The 20,660-nt window shown below is 42.9% G+C and overlaps 1 protein-coding gene across 1 annotated transcript in view; it reads right to left on the bottom strand.

The window, feature by feature from the left end:
• LOC124005266 (roundabout homolog 1-like) overlaps positions 1 to 20,660 on the bottom strand; it is a 485,264-nt gene that overhangs the window by 463,856 nt on the left and 748 nt on the right.

Here is a 20,660-nt window from a genome sequence, read left to right as displayed (position 1 = left end):
GTTCCTCACAGAGGTACCAACAACAAGCCAACAGACGTCGCCGTCCCGGGCCTACCCTGCGCCCCGGCCAGAGAGTCTGGCTCTCCACAAGAGACTTACCACTACGGGTGGAGTCTCGCAAGCTGTCCCAAAAATACATCGGTCCCTTTAAGGTTGCCAGGAGAGTTAACCCAGTTTCTTATCGCCTACACTTACCCAGATCCCTTAAGATTAATCCCACGTTTCACATTTCCTTATTAAAACCTGTTGTTTTTTCTCCAGCCGGCTTATACCGTCCATCGGATACTGGATTCCCGCCGGGTGCAGCGGTCCTGGCAGTATCTGGTGGACTGGGAAGGCTACGGTCCAGAGGAGCGCTCCTGGGTTCCTGCCAAAGACATACTGGACCCTGACCTCATTCGTCAGTTCAGGGCCCTCCACCCTGAGAGAGCTGGTAGGAACGTCAGGAGCCGTTCCTAGGGGGGGATTCTGTCAGGATTTGGCCAGGGTTGTTCCGGTTTTTGGTCACTAGATGCCCCCATTGTGCCTTTTGACCTTTTGTTTTCCCTTGATCCCCATTATTATTTGCACCTGTGCCTCGTTTCCCCTGATTGTATTTAAACCCTTTGTTTTACTCAGTTCTTTGCTCTGTGTTTGTATGTTAGCACCCAGCCCTAGTACTCTGTGAACTCTTGTTGATCCCGGTGGACTCTCTTGTGGAATTCTGTTTTTTGTTCTTGTTTGTTTGTTTTTGAGTATCTTTTGAGGCTTTTTGTGCTATACCTTCCACCTTGTGGATTTACCTTTTTGTCTTGGAGGATTACCTTTGTTCTTGTGGAATTCCTTTTGAGGTTGTGGAGTTACATGTTTTCCTGAAGAACTTCACTTTTTACTTCATTAAATACACCATCTCAAGTACTGCTGTGTCTGCCTCATCTTCTGGGTTCTGCCGACTATTCGTGGCTCAGTTGGTTAAGTGACTGTTTCTCACTCCGGAGACCTCGGTTCGTAACCGGGTCCTGACACCCACGCCACAGTAGTATAATTATGCAATAAGGCCCGAGAAGGTGTGGTATATGGCGAATATAACATGGTGTCGTGTCTTTGGCTATGCCGGATTAGGTGATATGACATGCTATTCCTTAAAATAATTTTTCCATAATTAATATTTCCTAATCATGTAAATGTAATTAACTAGAGAGTCGGAGGGCACCACAAAATAATATTTATAGAGCTGTTATCTTCCGAATAAACTCTTAAAGACCAAGTAATATTTTACATCAATAGCAGTCAATATTAATCGTCATCTTAATTCAGTCTCATCTGAAAGTTGTAAATTCTTGGTTATCTGCACGAACCCTGGCTAACAAGTTGAATCAGCAATAAAAAATTGGGCTTAATTATTCATTTACTAAATACCTAACTACTCACACAGAATTACACATACACATATTTAAATCATAAAGTCATAAAGGAAAATGTCCCTAGCGAGCAGAACTGATATGACAGCTGGTTACACAAAGAAAAGGGGCTGGGTTTGAGTGAAAGAGCGGGAAGACTGAGGGAAGACTGAGGGACAAAGAGAGAAGCTGTGCTATCGTAAATACAGTATCTTACACATTCTAAATTAATGCCCATTTGGAAAAGGAAAATGCAATAAATATTTACTCTGAGCTGCGCTTCGGTAGGTTGGTGGTAGATGGAAGGCCGTGTTGCCCAACCAAGTCCTTTGTCCTTTGAAGAATGTCTCTGCTGGTAAATTGAATAAGTTGTAGTAACGTCGTTGTGTGGTAGACGGGATACTCTGTTTGTTCCTTCCTAACCCTCGTTTGCAGCTGCTGATGCTAACTCAACAGCTAGGAGGTATCACTTCTGTAGTGAATAAGGGTTCAAAGTTCATACCATTCACAACCAACTCTCACGCTAATGTTGGCTTCGTTCTGTAGTTATCTGAACCATTCTGACATCGGACCGCCGTCCTCACGTCCTCGGAACAGGAGGTTATGTTGTTGTCAAGGGCATATATAGGAAGGGAGAGGAGGGCATGTTTGAAAAGATTTATAGCCCATGTCCCTTCACAGAGGCAGGCCACTGATTGAGCAGAGCCCTATCTTATGAAAACCCAAATCTCCCATTTTAGAAGCTAAAATCAAATTTAATCTCATCACGAATAATTTCATATTCAAACATTTAAATTGAACAACAATTCCATGTGAATCCGATAACTCTGATGTGTAGACTTTCCACTGTAGAGTTTATGTCATCTTATCATTGATGTGTAGCTCAGTTGGTAGAGCATGGCGCTTGTAACGCCAGGGTAGTGGGTTCAATCCCTGGGACCACCCATACGTAGAATGTATGCACACATGACTGTAAGTCGCTTTGGATAAAAGCGTCTGCTAAATGGCATATATATATATATGTTCAATTGGTCAGATTACCAGAATATAGTTCATTTCCACCCATCTTCTGATGTTCCCAGAATCTCTATATTAACCAAGGATTTTGCAAATGTAACATCAGTAGGGTAGAGAGAGGAAAAAAGAGGGAAGAGGTATTTATGACTGTCATAAACCTACCCCCAGGCCAACGTCATGACAACGGCTAAGGGCTGCTTTTAGGCACGATTCAACACAGAGTGCCTGGATACAGCCCTTAGCCGTTGTATATTGGTAATATACCACAAACCCTCGAGGTGCCTTATTGCTATTATAAACTGGTTACCAACGTAATTAGATCAGTAAAAAATAAATGCTTTGTCATACCACGTGGTATAGGGTCTGATATACCACAGCTGTCAGCCAATCAGCATTCTTGGCTTGAACCACCCAGTTTATAATTCAGGATAAACCCAGTGCTTCATCAGCTTTCAGCGGTGTGACTAGAGTCTTTCAGCGGTGTGACTCTTGCCCTTATGCCCCATCCAGCCAGCCTCTGGTAATTATTTCAGGACTGTTCCTCTGCAGGATAGCCAACTGTCATCTCCAATAAGTTAAATGAGAGGGAGTGTTAGTCATTAGCGTATCATTATCACCCTTTTGTCACAAATGTTCTAGTTCATGTAGGCTCTTTTTAGCAGTCTCATATGTCAGTTATAGGGGGACACCACTCTGGCTTATTCCTTATTCACTCACATAAAACATTTCCCTCTCAAATTCTATTTTGGTCACTCTACATTTGACAGCAGTCAGAAAGACAGAAGAATCCCTGGTCTACAGCAGGGTCTGTGTTAAGACCACCACTGCCCCTAGTGCTACAGACTGAGAAATGCAAGAGAACAAGCACAGAGATATTTATAGGTCACGGTAAACGTGCAATGTTTCAAACCAGATGTGGAAACCAGAATGTTTATGTGTGCAAATGTTTGCAAGTCTGAATGTTTAAGTTAAAATGATGTTGCCAAAGCAAAACAAGGAGAATGGAAAAAAGGGGCATAAACTTCAAAGGACCGTCTCATCTGATTTTTAACCTCTTAAGACCTGCCATTGTATTAAATGACCCCTAACCTCTACAGTTCCTGACAATGCCAGAAACCCCTGCTTCAGCTCTTCCCCCAAACCTTTCAGAGCCTAGTATTTATTGGCTGTGTCCAATCCGCACTGTCCACCTGCTTTTTCACTTTCCCTGGCAAAAAAAAAATATTAAATTCCTGTCATAATTCACAACCACTTTCCACCCAATAGAACCCTGAAGCTCAAAGAGCCTTTCTCAGAACAACATTAAAATGGAGATAATCATTTATGAGCTGACAACAATGACAGCCGCACACAAATAGACAAATTCTGAGCTGCTTGCATAATTAGATAAAAGTTCAGTTTTTTTGCACATGAGAGAGAAAGTCTCTCAGATCTTCATTTGGATGTACAAAGACAGAGAGAAAGAGGGAATCAGGTGTCTAAAATCCTGTTCACTGCAGTGAATTACAGATGCAGGTGACATCTAGCAGGATGGATGCCTACGCTCCCTGTCCCCCTTCTCCACCCCCTGACCCCTGATAGTCCACCCAGGCCCACGATTCATCCATCCGCTCCGGTGACCTTGTGGGAGGTACAGAAAGTCAGATTTTGAAGCACAATGTTACGTAATTAAAACCTCCTGGAGCCTTGAGGGGAGATAAAAGAGTGAGAGAGATAGAAGAGAAAGAGAGGGTGTGTGTGTGTGTGTGTGTGTGTGTGTGTGTGTGTGTGTGTGTGTGTGTGTGTGTGTGTGTGTGTGTGTGTGTGTGTGTGTGTGTGTGTGTGTGTGTGTGTGTGTGTGTGTGTGTGTGTGTGTGTGTGTGTGTGTGTGTGTGTGTGTGTGTGTGTGTGTCAAAGAGGGAGGAAATGGAGAGAAAGCACTGGACTTGAAAAGTGACCTCTACACGAAAAATATACAAAGCATCTGGATCCCAATTCTAATTGCTAGCTCTAATTAGAGCCATGGCCTGAGCAGAACCGACTCATTTCCAAATATAGAGGATCATCATACTGATTCAACCAATGATAATTGCTAGGTACAAAATGTTCATAGACTTCGCATGCTCCTCTGCACAAGACTGAATATAATCATAAGAACACATGCACACAGAGAGGCCTTCAGCCTTTTAAAATGGCAGCCAGATTCAGTGCTGTGGGCAGAGCTGCTGAGAAGCTCTGTGGTCCCAACGTCTCTGTGGTCCCAACGTCTGGGCCCCAGCTGGGCCCTAACTCAACCACAACACTCAGAACATAGCTCATCAGCATCTCTCTCTCATTTAACCAGCCCCACTACAACATCGACAACTTCCCCATGGGTAATGTACATCACTGTTGCCATCTATAGGATAACAGAGCTCATGGCCATTCTATAATGTTGTTATATAGTAGGGAAAGGCATCCCTGGTCCTGGAGTGTTGCAGGCACTTCATGGTTTTGAAGGCCAGGTGTTGAATTTAGGCAATCACTGAACTGATCAATTAGCTCAGTTGGTCAAGTGTGGTGCATAGTTGGAACAAAATCCTGTGTGTGTGTGTGTGTGTGTGTGTGTGTCCTGCGGCACTCCAGGAACGGGGTTGCCAACCCCTGTTATGTAGAGTGTATGTAAGGTGGTCAAAATAATAATGTAAGATGAACAAAATAATAATAATAATGTCACATATGGTATATTGTGATTGGGTGAACCAGATCAGAGGAGATTGGGGAGGTCCATCCTGCTCAGTTAATTTCATAAGAATAAAATGTTAAAAACATTTAACAAGTTATCCTTTGTAGGTAAAACTATACTAAATATAATTGTTACATCTGCCCCTGCCACGCACTCTACTTCTCATCCTGTGTCTCCCTAACCTGCCGCCACTCCAAGTGCTCTCTCCCTCTCTGTCTCTCTCTCTGGGTGTATCTGATTGTGTGAGTGGAGACAGGTTTGCTGGAGTCAGAGCAGATCCCCACCAGCTGCAACCTGTTCCATAATCAAAACCTCGACAAATACTCAGCTGTCATGTCTTTGGCATCATTAAAAGAGAAGACTGTTATTTTATCAAGTCAATTATCTGTAATTATTATTACGTGATTAAACTAATCATGTAAATGTAATTAACTAGGAAGTCGGGGAACCACGGAAAATCTTCAGATTACAAAGTTATCATTTTCTAAATATATATATTTTAATATTTGATCAATTAGTCTTCTATTAATGAATTATTCTTTACCTCACGTCAGTCTCATTCCCAACATCTGTACAAACCCAGCCATTTTTCTATAAATCATCAATACACCAATTGGCTTAATCATTTATTTACAAACGAACTAAATAATCACAGAAATGCATAAAGAAACAAACAGTAGATATTGTACTGACAGGGATAGGGAAGACTCCCTAGTGGGCTAAGCCGATATGAAGGCTTGGTGGACAAAGGGAAGTGGGTGTGGACTGAAAAAGAGCGGGAAAGACAAAAGTGATCACTACACACAGTTGATAATTATATTAATTTAAGTGCAAATCATTTGCACATGAACGCTCACTCAGTCGGGAATAATTGCAATCAATATATAGTTACACCCATGTGTCTTTTCGATTTCTGTTGGAGTCCTTTTGGGTTTACCTGCATGACAGTGTGTGTGTGTGTGTGTGTGTGTCCTGATTCCAGGAACTGCCAACCCTGTTATGTAGAGTGTATGTAAGGTGGTCAAATAATAATGTAAGATGAACAAAATAATAATAATAATGTCACATATGGTATATTGTGATTGGGTGAACCAGATCGGTCCATCCTGCTCAGTTAATTTCATAAGAATAAAATGTTAAAACATTTAACAAGTTATCCTTTGTAGGTAAAACTATACTAAATATAATTGTTACATGCCCCTGCCACGCACTCTACTTCTCATCCTGCCTAACCTGCCGCCACTCCAACTCTATCTTGGAGACAGGTTTGCTGGAGTCGTCAGTCCGTCTGCTGGAGAGTTCATCCGAGTCTCTCTCTCTCTTTCTGTTTCCCTGAAGATCACAGTCTTTCGTGGTTAGAATGGCTACTCCAGAGTACCATTCAGAAATGTTCTCACAGAATAGATGTTTTGGCAGTTGTCGGGATTCGCATCCCAGGTTTACATCATTTTTAGCTGCAGACTAGTAATTAGTATGTAAAATTTGCTCTTATTCTGTAGGGATCGACAATCTCAGAGTTGAACCATTTCCAGCCGTGTATTCAATGCTCCACGTGGTATGGTTTCCTAGTCTTGGTACTCAATCCTGTGCCACCTCAGTTTACACCAAGATATGCGTGGTCTAAACTATTTGCAATCACAGCTCACGCTGTGGGTTTGTTCAGTCTGAAGAGGATTTTCTTAGGAGGGGTTTTTATTACTAACAATAGGAAAGGGCTGTTCCATGACGCCAGCTCATGTCCATGCTCACAGGGGCCAATGACTTAGTTAAATTTTAAAGGGAATAAAATGCTCTCACATTAAAGGCTTACCATCACATTACATCATTTCACAAGTAGTTTAATCTTTACTCATTCATTGTATACAAGAATTAGATGCAAACTTCATAACTGAGGCACCTGTATAAACAAAGTTAGGGTAATGTGGCTGTATTGTCTATCATGAGGTCACAAACATGAAACAAAACATATCGGGTCATAGCTGGCTTCTCCACCGACCGTTTACACATTCTCCAAAATATGGATATTGTTCAGTTTTCAAATTCTGTGATGTAGTAGAATTTGGCGGGAGTTCCTTTGTTCTACTGTGAAACCTCTGCCTGAAAAGGAGGAGAGAGTCTCCGCCAGGAATTTACGACCTGAGATAACAGAACCTGGGTGTAGGAGAGAGTGAGAGAGGGGGAAGCCACAATCTATACACAGAAGGGCCACGTCATGACACTCCCACGCTGCCAGCCGTGACACTTCCACGCTGCCAGATCATAGCCTTTTCTCAGTCATTCTGCATTTCAAGCTGTTTGTTCCAGCGTAGTTCTTGTTATCCTGTTGTGTCAGTTTTTCCCTAGCCTGACGCTGCTTTTATCTCTGATACCGTTCCATCTGCTCTGACTCGGGTCCCTGTCTCCAGTCCCTCTTCTCGTAAGTTCTACTTCCCTGCCCTGGACCACCGCTCTACTGCTTCCTTGGATTCCGCTTCGGACCTGCTTACCCTGCCCTCACTCCAACTGCTCTTAAACGCTAGTAAAACCAAATGCATGCTTTTCAACCGATCGCTGCCTGCAACCGCATGCCCGACTAGCATCACCACCCTGGATGGTTCCGACCTTGAATATGTGGACATCTATAAGTACCTAGGTGTCTGGCTAGACTGCAAACTCTCCTTCCAGACTCATATCAAACATCTCCAATCGAAAATCAAATCAAGAGTCGGCTTTCTATTCCGCAACAAAGCCTCCTTCACTCATGCCGCCAAGCTTACCTTAGTAAAACTGACTATCCTACCGATCCTCGACTTCGGCGATGTCATCTGCAAAATGGCTTCCAACACTCTACTCAGCAAACTGGATGCAGTCTATCACAGTGCCATCCGTTTTGTCACTAAAGCACCTTATACCACCCACCACTGCGACTTGTATGCTCTAGTCGGCTGGCCCTCTGGGATCCAGATGCTTTGTAAAGCTCCGCCTTATCTCAGTTCACTGTTCACGATGGCAACACCCATCGGTAGCACGCGCTCCAGCAGGTGTATCTCATTGATCATCCCTAAAGCCAACACCTCATTTGGCCGCCTTTCGTTCCAGTACTCTGCTGCCTGTGACTGGAACGAATTGCAAAAATCGCTGAAGTTGGAGACTTTTATCTCCCTCACCAACTTCAAACATCAGCTATCTGAGCAGCTAACCGATCGCTGCAGCTGTACATAGTCTATTGGTAAATAGCCCACCCATTTTCACCTACCTCATCCCCATACTGTTTTATTTATTTGCTTTTCTGCTCTTTTGCACACCAATATCTCTACCTGTACATGACCATCTGATCATTTATCACTCCAGTGTTAATCTGCAATATTGTAATTATTTGCCTACCTCATGCCTTTTGCACACATTGTATATAGACTCCCCCTTTTTTCTACTGTGTTATTGACTTGTTAATTGTTTACTCCATGTGTAACTCTGTGTTGTCTGTTCACACTGCTATGCTTTATCTTGGCCAGGTCGCAGTTGCAAATGAGAACTTGTTCTCAACTAGCCTACCTGGTTAAATAAAGGTGAAATAAAAATAAAAATAAAAAATAAAATAAAAAAATTGCTCCAGCATTTGCCTCAATTCCTGGTTCCCTGCTACCCGCCCGAGCTGCCCCTGGCCTGCACCCCACCCCACCCCCACTCCCGCTTTTCTATAAATACCTAAGTTACTGTATCCCTTGTCTCCTCGTCTGAGTCTGCACTTGGGTTCACTTGCTCCGCCGCTAATAACAATAATAACATGTCACCAAATAATTGATTGAAACACAACAGCACTCCTTAGGGTTGCACCATGGTGTAGCCGGAGTACAGCTAGCTTCCATCCTCTACGGGGTACATTGACCTCTGGGTACAAAACCTAGGAGGCTCATGGTTCTCAACCCCTTCCATAGACTTACACAGTAATTATGACAACTTCCGGAGGACATCCTCCAACCTATCAGAGCTCTTGCAGCATGAACTGACATGTTGTCCACCCAATCAAAGGATGAGATAATTAATCTAGTACTGAAAGCATAAACTACAACTAGCCAGGAATGCCATGTGTAACATGTCGTGAGTAGTTGAGTCAAAGAGAGAGAGAAAGAGAGTAGTTTAAAAAATATTAACAAATTAATTTATTCCAAAAAGAAGGAGGAGCAAGAGAGAGAGCGAGAGTCTTTTTTAAACTTTCAGTTTCACTTACTTAGTTAGCAAATGCGGTTAGCTAGTTTAGCCTACTCAAACACCCTGCCCAAACAGAGGGATGCTATGTTAGCTAGCTGGCTATGACTATCCAACACAACACTGGAACTCATGGTAAGCTTTTGGTTTTACAAATGTATTGCCACTGGGGCTCGCCGGTGTAAGTGCTAAACTGCTTACTGACTGTATGCTGTAATGTAACTGCATGATTGTAGTGGGTTTACTAATACAAAACTAGTAGTTCTATTAGCTACAGTGACTTGCGAAAGTATTCACCCCCTCTGGAATTTTTCGTATTTTGTTGTCTTACAACCTGGAATTAAAATCGTTTTTTGAGGTTTGCATCATTTGATTTACACAACATGCCTACCATGTGCAAAATATGTTTTATTGTGTAACAAACAAGAAATAATATGGATGGGTTGCTGGTGTACAGCAATCTTTAAGTCATACCACAGATTCTCAATTGGATTGAGGTCCGGGCTTTGACTAGGCCATTCCAATACATTTAAATGTTTCCCCTTAAATCACTTGAGTGTTCCTTTAGCAGTGTGCCTCCATCCCAGTCTCAAATCTCTGGAAGACTGAAACAGGTTTCCCTCAAGAATATCCATGTATTTTGCGCCATCCATCATTCCTTTAATTCTGACCAGTTTCCGAGTCCCTGCCGATGAAAAATAATTGTGTTCTCGGGTGATGAGAAGTGTTGGGTTTGCGTCAGACATACTGTTTTCCTTGATGGCCAAAAAGCCCAATTTTAGTCTCATCTGACCAGAGTACCTTCTTCCATATGTTTGGGGAGTCTTTCACGTGCCTTTTTGCAAACACCAAACATTTTAGCTTATTTTTTTCTGGCCACTCTTCCATAAAGTCCAGCTCTGTGGAGTGTATGGCTTAAAGTGGTCCTTTGGACAGATACTCCAATCTCCGCTGTGGAGCTTTGCAGCTCCTTCAGGGTTATCTTTGGTCTCTTTGTTGCCTCTGATTAATGCCCTCCTTGCCTCGTCCATGAGATTTGGTGGGCGACTCTCTTTTAAAAACATTTTTTTACTACGCAAGTCAGTTAAGAACAAATTTGGCCTAGGAAGAGTGGGTTAACTGCCTTGTTCAGTGGCAGAATGCCAGATTAGTACCTTGTCAGCTCTGGGATTCAATCTTGCAACCTTTCGGTGACTAGTCCAACGCTCTAACCACTAGGCTACGCTTCCACCCCTCTCTTGGTAGGTTTGTTGTGGTGCCATATTCTTTCCATTTTTTAATAATGGATTTAATGGTGCTCCGTGGGATGTTCAAAGTTTTGGATATTTTTTTATAACCCAAACTTGTACTCTGTACTTCTTCACAACTTTGTCTCTGAACTGTTTGAGAGCTCCTTGGTCTTCATGGTGCCACTTGCTTGGTGGTGCCCCTTGCTTAGTGGTGTTGCAGACTCTCGGGCCTTTCAGAACAGGTGTAAATATACTAAGATCATGTGACAGATCATGTGACACTTAGATTGCACACAGGTGGGCTTTATTTAACTAATTATGTGACTTGGTTGCACCATATCTTATTTAGGGGCTTCATAGCAAAGAGGGTGAATACATATACACCCATTACTTTTCCATTTATTCTTTTTCTTTAGAAAAGGTTATTTTTTTCATTTCACTTCACCAATTTGGACTATTTTGTGTGTGTCCATTACATGAAATCCAAATAAAAATCTATTTAAATTACAGGTTGTAATGCAACAAAATAGGAAAAATGCCAAGGGGGATAAATACTTTTGCAAGGCACTGTATGTTGACTATGACATTACTTTAGCTAATATGGGGACAACAATGGCAAAATGGCAAAATGTTATCTTCGTCTCAAGGCAAAATTTGTATAATAGCAGGAAATTAGCTCTAAAAAGTCAGTATTTTCTCTCAGCCTCGTGGCAAAATGTGTAAAATAGCATGAGATTAGCTATAAATCTACAAATGTTTCTCTCTGCCCAATTTTGCCACGAGGGGTAGGACAGTCTCCTGCATTACAGAACTGGAAGAGAAACAAAGCTGTGTTTTATTTACCACACACACTAACATCCTCTCTATTCCTGGCCTCCAGCAGACTCTGGCTTCAGGCCTTGTGTGTGTGTGTGTGTGTGTGTGTGTGTGTGTGTGTGTGTGTGTGTGTGTGTGTGTGTGTGTGTGTGTGTGTGTGTGTGTGTGTGTGTGTGTGTGTGTGTGTGTGTGTGTGTGTGTGTGTGTGTGTGTGTGTGTGTGTCTGTGTGTGTGTGTGTGTGTGTGTGTGTGTGTGTGTGTGTGTGTGTGTGTGTGTGTGTGTGTGTGTGTGTGTGTGTGTGTGTGTGTGTGTGTGTGTGTGTGTGTGTGTGTGTGTGTGTGTGTGTGTGTGTGTGTGTGTGTGTGTGTGTGTGTGTGTGTGTTTGTGGGTCTGTGTGTGTATCTGCCAGAGAAGATTTACTCCAAGGTATTAATGTCTGTGTTTCTCTGATGACATTATCACATTTATGGGCAAGCTGTGCTCATGCATATCATTACCACCGTCTTTCACCGGGTGCTGCCAAATGGAAGATTAATTCATGTGCATCGTGGTTCCCAAACATTTTATAGTCCCGTACCACTTCAAACATTCAACCTCCAGCTGTGTACCCCCTCTAGAACCAGGGTCAGCGCACTCTCAATTTTTTTTTTACATCATTGTAAGCCTGCCACACACATGCTCTACGATACATTTATTAAACATAAGAATGAGTGTGAGTTTTTGTCACAACCCGGCTCATGGGAAGTGACAAAGAGCTCTTATAGGACCAGGGCACAAATAATAATTTATTAATAATCAATAATTTTGCTCTTTATTTAGCCATCTTACATATAAAATCATATTTGTTCACAATTGTAAATAACTCACCACAGGTTAATGAGAATGTGTGCTTGAAAGGATGCACATAACTCTGCGATGTTGGGTTGTATTGGAGAGAGTCGATCTTAAATAATTTCCTAAACACACACTGTCTGTATTTAGTTGTCATGCTAGTGAGGGCTGAGAATCCACTCTCAAATAGGTACGTGGTTACAAAAGGAATCAGTGTCTTAACAGCACGATTTGCCAAGGCAAGAAATTCTGAACGCAGCCCTATCCAGAAATCTGGCAGTGGCTTCTGATTAAATTCAATTTTCACAGAACCGCTTGTTGCAATTTAGATGAGGATCTCTTGTTCAGATATCGGTAAATGGACTGGAGGCAGGGCAGGAAAGGGATAACGAATCCAGTTGTTTGTGTCGTCCGTTTCGGGAAAGTACCTGTGTAATTGCGCACTCAGCTCACTCAGGTGCTTTGCTATATCACATTTGACATGGTCCGTAAGCTTGAGTTCATTTGCACACAAAAAATCATACAATGATGGAAAGACCTGTGTGTTGTCCTTGTTAATGCAGACAGAAAAGAGCTCCAACTTCTTAATCCAAGCCTCAATTTTGTCCCTCACATTGAATATACAGTGGGGCAAAAAAGTATTTAGTCAACCACCAATTGTGCAAGTTCTCCCACTTAAAAAGATGAGAGATGCCTGTAATTTTCGTCATAGGTACACTTCAACTATGACAGACAAAATGAGAAAAAAATCCAGAAAATTACATTGTAGGATTTTTAATGAATTTATTTGCAAATTATGGTGGAAAATATGTATTTGGTCACATACAAACAAGCACGATTTCTGGCTCTCACAGACCTGTAACTTCTTCTTTAAGAGGCTCCTCTGTCCTCCACTCGTTACCTGTATTAATGGCACCTGTTTGAACTTGTTATCAGTATATAAGACACCTGTCCACAACCTCAAACAGTCACACTACAAACTCCACTATGGCCAAGACCAAAGAGCTGTCAAAGGACACCAGAAACAAAATTGTAGATCTGCACCAGGCTGGGAAGACTGAATCTGCAATAGGTAAGCAGCTTGGTTTGAAGAAATCAACTGTGGGACCAATTATTAGGAAATGGAAGACATACAAGACCACTGATAATCTCCCTCGATCTGGGGCTCCACACAAGATCTCACCCTGTGGGGTCAAAATGATCACAAGAACGGTGCGCAAAAATCCCAGAACCACACGGGGGGACCTAGTGAATGACCTGCAGAGAGCTGGGACCAAAGTAACATCTAGCTGTAACGCATAGAATTCACTGGCTTGTATGTGAAGCAGTTATTGTTTCAAAACATCTCTTGCCATGTCACTGATGCATCGTGAAACAGTTGTCATGGCCGTTGAATGAAGAGGACCAAGGTGTAGGGTGGTGTGCGTACATTTTCCTTTTTTATTAGGATGACGCCAACAATAAACAATACAAACACTATGTGGGCTATGTGCCACAAAAAAGGGCTATGTGCCACAAAAAAAGTTAACCTCCCACACTGAAAGGAGGGGAAAGGGTTTACCTAAGTATGGTTCCCAATCAGAGACAACGATAGACAGCTGTCCCTGATTGAGAACCATACCCGGCCAAAACATAGAAATACAAAATCATAGAAAACAAAAACATAGAAAGCCCACCCCACATCACACTCTGACCTGAAATAAAACGTCTCTCTAAGGTCACGGTCTGACAGTACCCCCCCCCCCCCCCAAAGGTGAGGACTCCGGCTGCAAAACCTGAACCTATAGGGGAGGGTCCGGGTGGGCATCTATCCGGTACTACGTTCATCTGTACAAAGAATAGTACGCAAGTATAAATACCATGGGACCACGCAGCAATCATTCACACCACTCAGGAAGGAGAAGCGTCCTGTCTCCTAGAGATGAACGTACTTTGTGAAAAGTGCAAATCAATCCCAGAATAACAGCAAAGGACCTTGTGAAGATGCTTGAGGAAACAAGTAGAAAAGTATCTATATCCACAGTAAAACGAGTCCTATATCGACATAACCTGAAAGGCTACTCGGCAAGGAAGAAGCCACTGCTCCAAAACTGCCATTAAAAAAAGCCAGACTACGGTTTGTAACTGAACATGTGTCACGCCCTGACCTGAGAGATCCTTTTAATTCTCTATTTTGGTTAGGTCAGGGTGTGACTCGGGTGGGCAATCTAGTTTTCCTATTTCTTTGTTTGGCCTGGTATGGTTCCCATTCAGAGGCAGCTGTCTATCATTGTCTCTTATTGGGGATCATACTTAGGCAGCCTTTTTCCCACCTTAGTGTGTGGGATCTTGATTTTGTATAGTTGCTGTGTAGCCTGCAGAACCTTACGGTTGTGTTTTTGTATTTTATTGTTTTTCGGTGTTCATTTTAATAAAAGTAAGATGTTCGCCGACCACGCTGCACCTTGGTCTCCTCAATCCAACGAAGAACGTAACAACATGAGGACAAAGATCATACTTTTTGGAGAAATGTCCTCTGGTCTGTTGAAACAAAAATAGAACTGTATGGCCATAATGACCATTGTTATGTTTGGAGGAAAAGGGGGAGGCTTGCAAGCCAAAGAACACCATCCCAACGTGAAGCACGGAGGTGGCAGCATCATGTTGTGGGGGTGCTTTGCAGGAGGGACTGGTGCACTTCACAAAAGAGATGGCATCATGAGGAGGAAAATGATGTGGATATATTGATGCAGCATCTCAAGATATCAGTCAGGAAGTTAAAGCTTGGTAGCAAATGGGTCTTCCAAATGGACAATGACCCCAAGCATACTTCCAAAGTTGTGGCAAAATGGCTTAAGGACAACAAAGTCAAGGTATTGGAGTGGCCATCACAAATCCCTGACCTCCATCCTATATAAAATTTGTGGGCAGAACTGAAAAAGTGTGTGTGAGCAAGGAGGCCTATAAACCCGATTCAGTTACACCAGCTCTGTCAGGAGGAATGGGCCAAAATTCACCCAACTTATTGTGGGATTCTTGTGGAAGACTACCCTGCTTTTATACATGTCTCATGTCTCACATGTCTCACTAATCGAAAGTCGTCTTTATTCTCGCTCAAAAAACTCCCATGGGTTATTTTTCAATTTGTCATGTTCCGTTGATAAATTTCTGTGCAAGAGTGAAGGTTTCCTGTGAGAGAGTTCCTGTTAATGTGATTAGAAGTTCATTATTTGACGAGGCTGCTTGTATTTGACATTGTGTTGTTATTTCGCTGAACACTGGATGGTTACATTTTATTTTGCCAGTGAAACAAGGCTACTCAAGCAAGATAAAAACCTCACCCAAATGTATAGCCCCGCTGGAAAATATAAATGTACTGTTTGAAAATGTAAAGATTTATTTTATATATAAAAAAAATATATATATAACATAAAAATGTAATCCCATTTTCATTTGGCGTACCCCAACAGTACTCCATTTTGGGAATACCTGATGTACATCACGACACATCCAGAAACTCAATGACAAAGAGACACAAACCCATGGACACTTTGAAAGACATTCTGCAGGACCACGGTTATTACAGTTACCTGTACAGATGAAGTCAATATTTAAGCGTGGAGCGACAACATAACACAGTGAAGCTTTAAACCTTGGTTTGAAACCTACGCCTGCCCTTCTCAGTACAGTGTTGTAATCCCCAGTTAAACTGCAGTCACATGTTCATTTTACAATGGGAGTTGACAGAATGAATCTTGCACCTGTACATTAATAGTCATCTGTGTTTGATTGCCCTCAGTCTCAGGTCAGTGAGAGGTGAGGGGTCGGGTGAGATATGAGACAGACTGAGAAATCACACCAGACTAGACCAGGGGCCCTCAGTTACTACTATAAAAACCCACATGGTACCAATAGCTTTGACTGTCAGAGACAGTGTACACCTATTTTTATGTGTCTGTAGTGTATGCATATGTGTGAGTGCGTGTGCGTGTGCGTGTGCGTGTGTGTTTGAGAGATAAAAAACGGTGATAATTTACTTTTGAACTCATGCATTTCCAGCCACAGCAAAAACATGTTTTTCATTCTAAGAGGAAGTCACAGGAGAAGTGTTAAGAACTTTGAGCCACTCAGACAGAGAGAACTTCTGCAGAGTGAAAAGTCACTTCCAACCAGCTAACAGCTAACACATCATCACCTCCAACCTGCAGACTGACATAAGCTGCAGACTGACAAATTGTCACTGTGCTATTGCCTGTGTGAAATTCCTAAGCAATCTCCACGTGTCATTGTGAAAAGAAAGTAGAAGCATTTTGATATTCAAGGGTTTTTACATGATGTAAGTGAACACATTTTTGGGAGTGTGGGTGGATGACAAGCTGAGCTTCACTGTGCATGTAGAGAACTTGATAAGGGAGCTCAAGCTGAAGATAGGTTTTTATTACCGGCAGGTAGCCTAGTGGTTAGAGCATTGGGCCAGTAACCAAAAGGTTGCTAGTTCAAATCCCTGAGCTGACAAGGTAAAAATCTACTCTCCTGCCCCTGAACTGTTCCTAGACCATGATTGTAAATAATAATTATTCTTAACTGACTTGCCTAGTTAAATAAAGGTTAAAAAAAATAAAAAATAAGGCTTGTGTTTCTCTGGAGGCCAGGAAGGAGCTTTAGCTTTTAGTTATATATATATATATACAGGCCTCAACCACTACCCTGAGAGCACTTGATTCAGTATATCATGTGTCCCTCAGGTTCATTACCAATCAAAAACACCAAACACATCATTGTGATCTCTTGAAGTGCTGCTGCCATGTTGTGCTGACTCCATGTTGTGCTGCTACCATGTTGTGCTGACTCCATGTTGTGCTGCTACCATGTTGTGCTGACTCCATGTTGTGCTGCTACCATGTTGTTTTGCTGCCATGTTGTGTTGATGAGATTTTGTGCTGACTCCATGTTGTGTTGCTGCCATGTTATTCTGCTACCATGTTGTGCTGACTCCATGTTGTGTTGCTGCCATGTTGTGCTGCTACCATGTTGTGCTGCCTCCATGTTGTGTTGCTGCCATATTGTGTTGATGGGATGTTGTGCTGCTACCATGTTGTGTTGCTACCATGTTGTGCTGCTACCATGTTGTGGTGACTCCATGTTGTGTTGCTGCCATATTGTGTTGATGGGATGTTGTGCTGCCTCCATGTTGTGTTGCTGCCATGTTGTGCTGCTACCATGTTGTGCTGCCTCCATGTTGTGTTGCTGCCATGTTGTGCTGCTACCATGTTGTGCTGACTCCATGTTGTGTTGCTGCCATATTGTGTTGATGGGATGTTGTGCTGCTACCATGTTGTGCTGACTCCATGTTGTGTTGCTGCCATATTGTGTTGATGGGATGTTGTGCTGCTACCATGTTGTGCTGACTCCATGTTGTGTTGCTGCCATATTGTTCTGCCTCCATGTTGTTCTGCTACCATGTTGTGGTGCCTCCATGTTGTGCTGCTACCATGTTGTGCTGCCTCCATGTTGTGCTGACTCTATGTTGTGTTGCTGCCATGTTGTGCTGCCTCCATGTTGTGTTGCTGCCATGTTGAGCTGCCTCCATGTTGTGTTGCTGCCATGTTGTGCTGACTCTATGTTGTGTTGCTGCCATGTTGTGCTGCCTCCATGTTGTGTTGCTGCCATGTTGAGCTGCATCCATGTTGTGTTGCTGCCATGTTGAGCTGCCTCCATGTTGTGTTGCTGCCATGTTGTGCTGCCTCCATGTTGTGTTGCTACCATATTGTGTTGATGGGATGTTGTGCTGCTACCATGTTGTGTTGCTGCCATGTTGTGCTGCCTCCATGTTGTGCTGCTACCATGTTGTGCTGACTCCATGTTGTGTTGCTGCCATATTGTTCTGCCTCCATGTTGTGCTGACTCTATGTTGTGTTGCTGTCATGTTGTGCTGCCTCCATGTTGTGTTGCTGCCATGTTGTGCTGCTACCATGTTGTGCTGCTACCATGTTGTGTTGCTACCATGTTGTGCTGCTACCATGTTGTGCTGCCTCCATGTTGTGTTGCTGCCATGTTGTGCTGCTACCATGTTGTGTTGCTACCAAGTTGTGCTGCTACCATGTTGTGCTGACTCCATGTTGTGCTGCCTCCATGTTGTGCTGCTACCATGTTGTGCTGACTCCATGTTGTGCTGCTACCATGTTGTGCTGCTATCATGCTGTGTTGCTGCCATATTGTTTTGATGAGATGTTGTGCTGACTCCATGTTGTGCTGCTACCATGTTGTGCTGCTACCATGTTGTGTTGCTGCCATATTGTGTTGATGGGATGTTGTGCTGACTCAATGTTGTGCTGACTCCATGTTGTGATGCTGCCATATTGTGCTGCTACCATGTTGTGCTGACTCCATGTTGTGCTGCTACCATGTTGTGCTGACTCCATGTTGTGCTGCTACCATGTTGTGCTGCTACCATGTTGTGATGCTACCATGTTGTGCTGACTCCATGTTGTGCTGCTACCATGTTGTGCTGCTACCATGTTGTGATGCTACCATGTTGTGCTGACTCCATGTTGTGCTGCTACCATGTTGTGCTGACTCCATGTTGTGCTGCTACCATGTTGTGCTGCTACCATGCTGTGTTGCTGCCATATTGTGTTGATGAGATGTTGTGCTGACTCCATGTTGTGGTGCTACCATGTTGTGCTGACTCCATGTTGTGCTGCTACCATGTTGTGCTGCTACCATGCTGTGTTGCTGCCATATTGTGTTGATGAGATGTTGTGCTGACTCCATGTTGTGCTGCTACCATGTTGTGCTGACTCCATGTTGTGCTGCTACCATGTTGTGCTGCTACCATGCTGTGTTGCTGCCATATTGTGTTGATGAGATGTTGTGCTGACTCCATGTTGTGGTGCTATCATGTTGTGTTGCTGCCATATTGTGTTGATGGGATGTTGTGCTGACTCCATGTTGTGCTTCTACCATGTTGTGATGCTACCATGTTGTGCTGCCTCCATGTTGTGTTGCTGCCATATTGTGTTGATGGGATGTTGTGCTGACTCCATGTTGTGTTGCTGCCATGTTAAATACAAATAAATACATCTCTACGGCTCTGTTAGCTGGTTGTCATTGACCTTGCGTAGGCGTAAACACTGGTATACACCAGTATACACCAAGGCCATATTGGGTAAAATGCCACTTTATCTCAATTTTATTTAATCAGATCAGTAAATACGTATCAATTACGGTCCCATTCTAATTTGCTTTTAACAGTACCAAGAATTAGAACAGGTCATCAAATTGTTTTAGTTACTCAGCTCCGTGGTCCTGGAATTCTCTCCTGAACATTTCAATATGTGATGATCTAGTTATGTTGGTGGAGTTTAAATACCTGGTCGATGTTAATATCATAGAAGAGCGTAATTATCTTTTGGTCAGCTGTTTTTTAAATATAACATTGTTTTTCTTTACATAATATGTAATTGTAGTAATGTATGTGTGTTTATAGTTTTGTTCAATGTTGTGTTAGTGTATGTAAGTTGTTTTAACTTAAACTTTGTTCCCCCTGCTGCTGTTGGACGAGGTCTCTCTTGAAAAATGTATTTTATCTCAATGAGAAAAAGCTGTATAAATAAGGTTAAATGATTGGTATTTTTTAAGACTGACAGAAGGTCTGAGCCATAGTCACCATCAGACAGGGTGCACTGACTGGCCACGCAGGAAACACACCTGGACTGGAGCCATGCCAGGAAGTCATCAGGAAGGTACAGATGACAAAGGAAGTGTTTCCTTAGAGAGAAACCAATGCCATAACTTTGGAGGGAAACTCCCATTCATAAGCAGCCTAAACTGTAAAGTGTGCCTTGCCTTGTGATGCTAAAACACACTGACCTGGTATCCCTGGAGACAGAAGACCTGCCATGACTGCCATACACTTTACAGTCAGTCATTTAATCTTGGAACAGTATCAAGAATCCTGTATCTCCCTTCAAACAGTGGTGGCATGCAACCACATTAGCCATGCTGTCTAAAAGCTACCTACTGTGAACCAACGGTCTCTCTCTCTCTCTCTCTCTCTCTCTCTGTCTGTCTGTCTGTCTGTCTGTCTGTCTGTCTGTCTGTCTGTCTGTCTGTCTGTCTGTCTGTCTGTCTGTCTGTCTGTCTGTCTGTCTGTCTGTCTGTCTGTCTGTCTGTCTGTCTGTCTGTCTGTCTGTCTGTCTGTCTGTCTGTCTGTCTGTCTGTCTGTCTGTCTGTCTGTCTGTCTGTCTGTCTGTCTGTCTGTCTGTCTGTCTGTCTGTCTCTCTCTCTCTCTCTCTCTCTCTCTCTCTCTCTCTCTCTCTCTCTCTCTCTCTCTCTCTCTCTCTCTCTCTCTCAGCATCTATAATGCACTCATGCCTGGAGAGAGACACTCAGCTTTTTACTAGGAAGGAAATTGCCAGTCAGGCCACTCTCACCAGCTTTTAACAACTCAACACTGATCAACTAATGACTGTCTGAAATGGAGTGGAGGAGTATTAGTCATACTGGGAATACAGTAG

This window comes from Oncorhynchus gorbuscha, linkage group LG19, assembly GCF_021184085.1.
Source record: "Oncorhynchus gorbuscha isolate QuinsamMale2020 ecotype Even-year linkage group LG19, OgorEven_v1.0, whole genome shotgun sequence".
Lineage (NCBI taxonomy): Eukaryota > Metazoa > Chordata > Actinopteri > Salmoniformes > Salmonidae > Oncorhynchus > Oncorhynchus gorbuscha.
The sequence above is the reverse complement of the archived record's forward strand: the minus strand, read 5'-3'. Positions and strand labels throughout refer to the sequence as shown.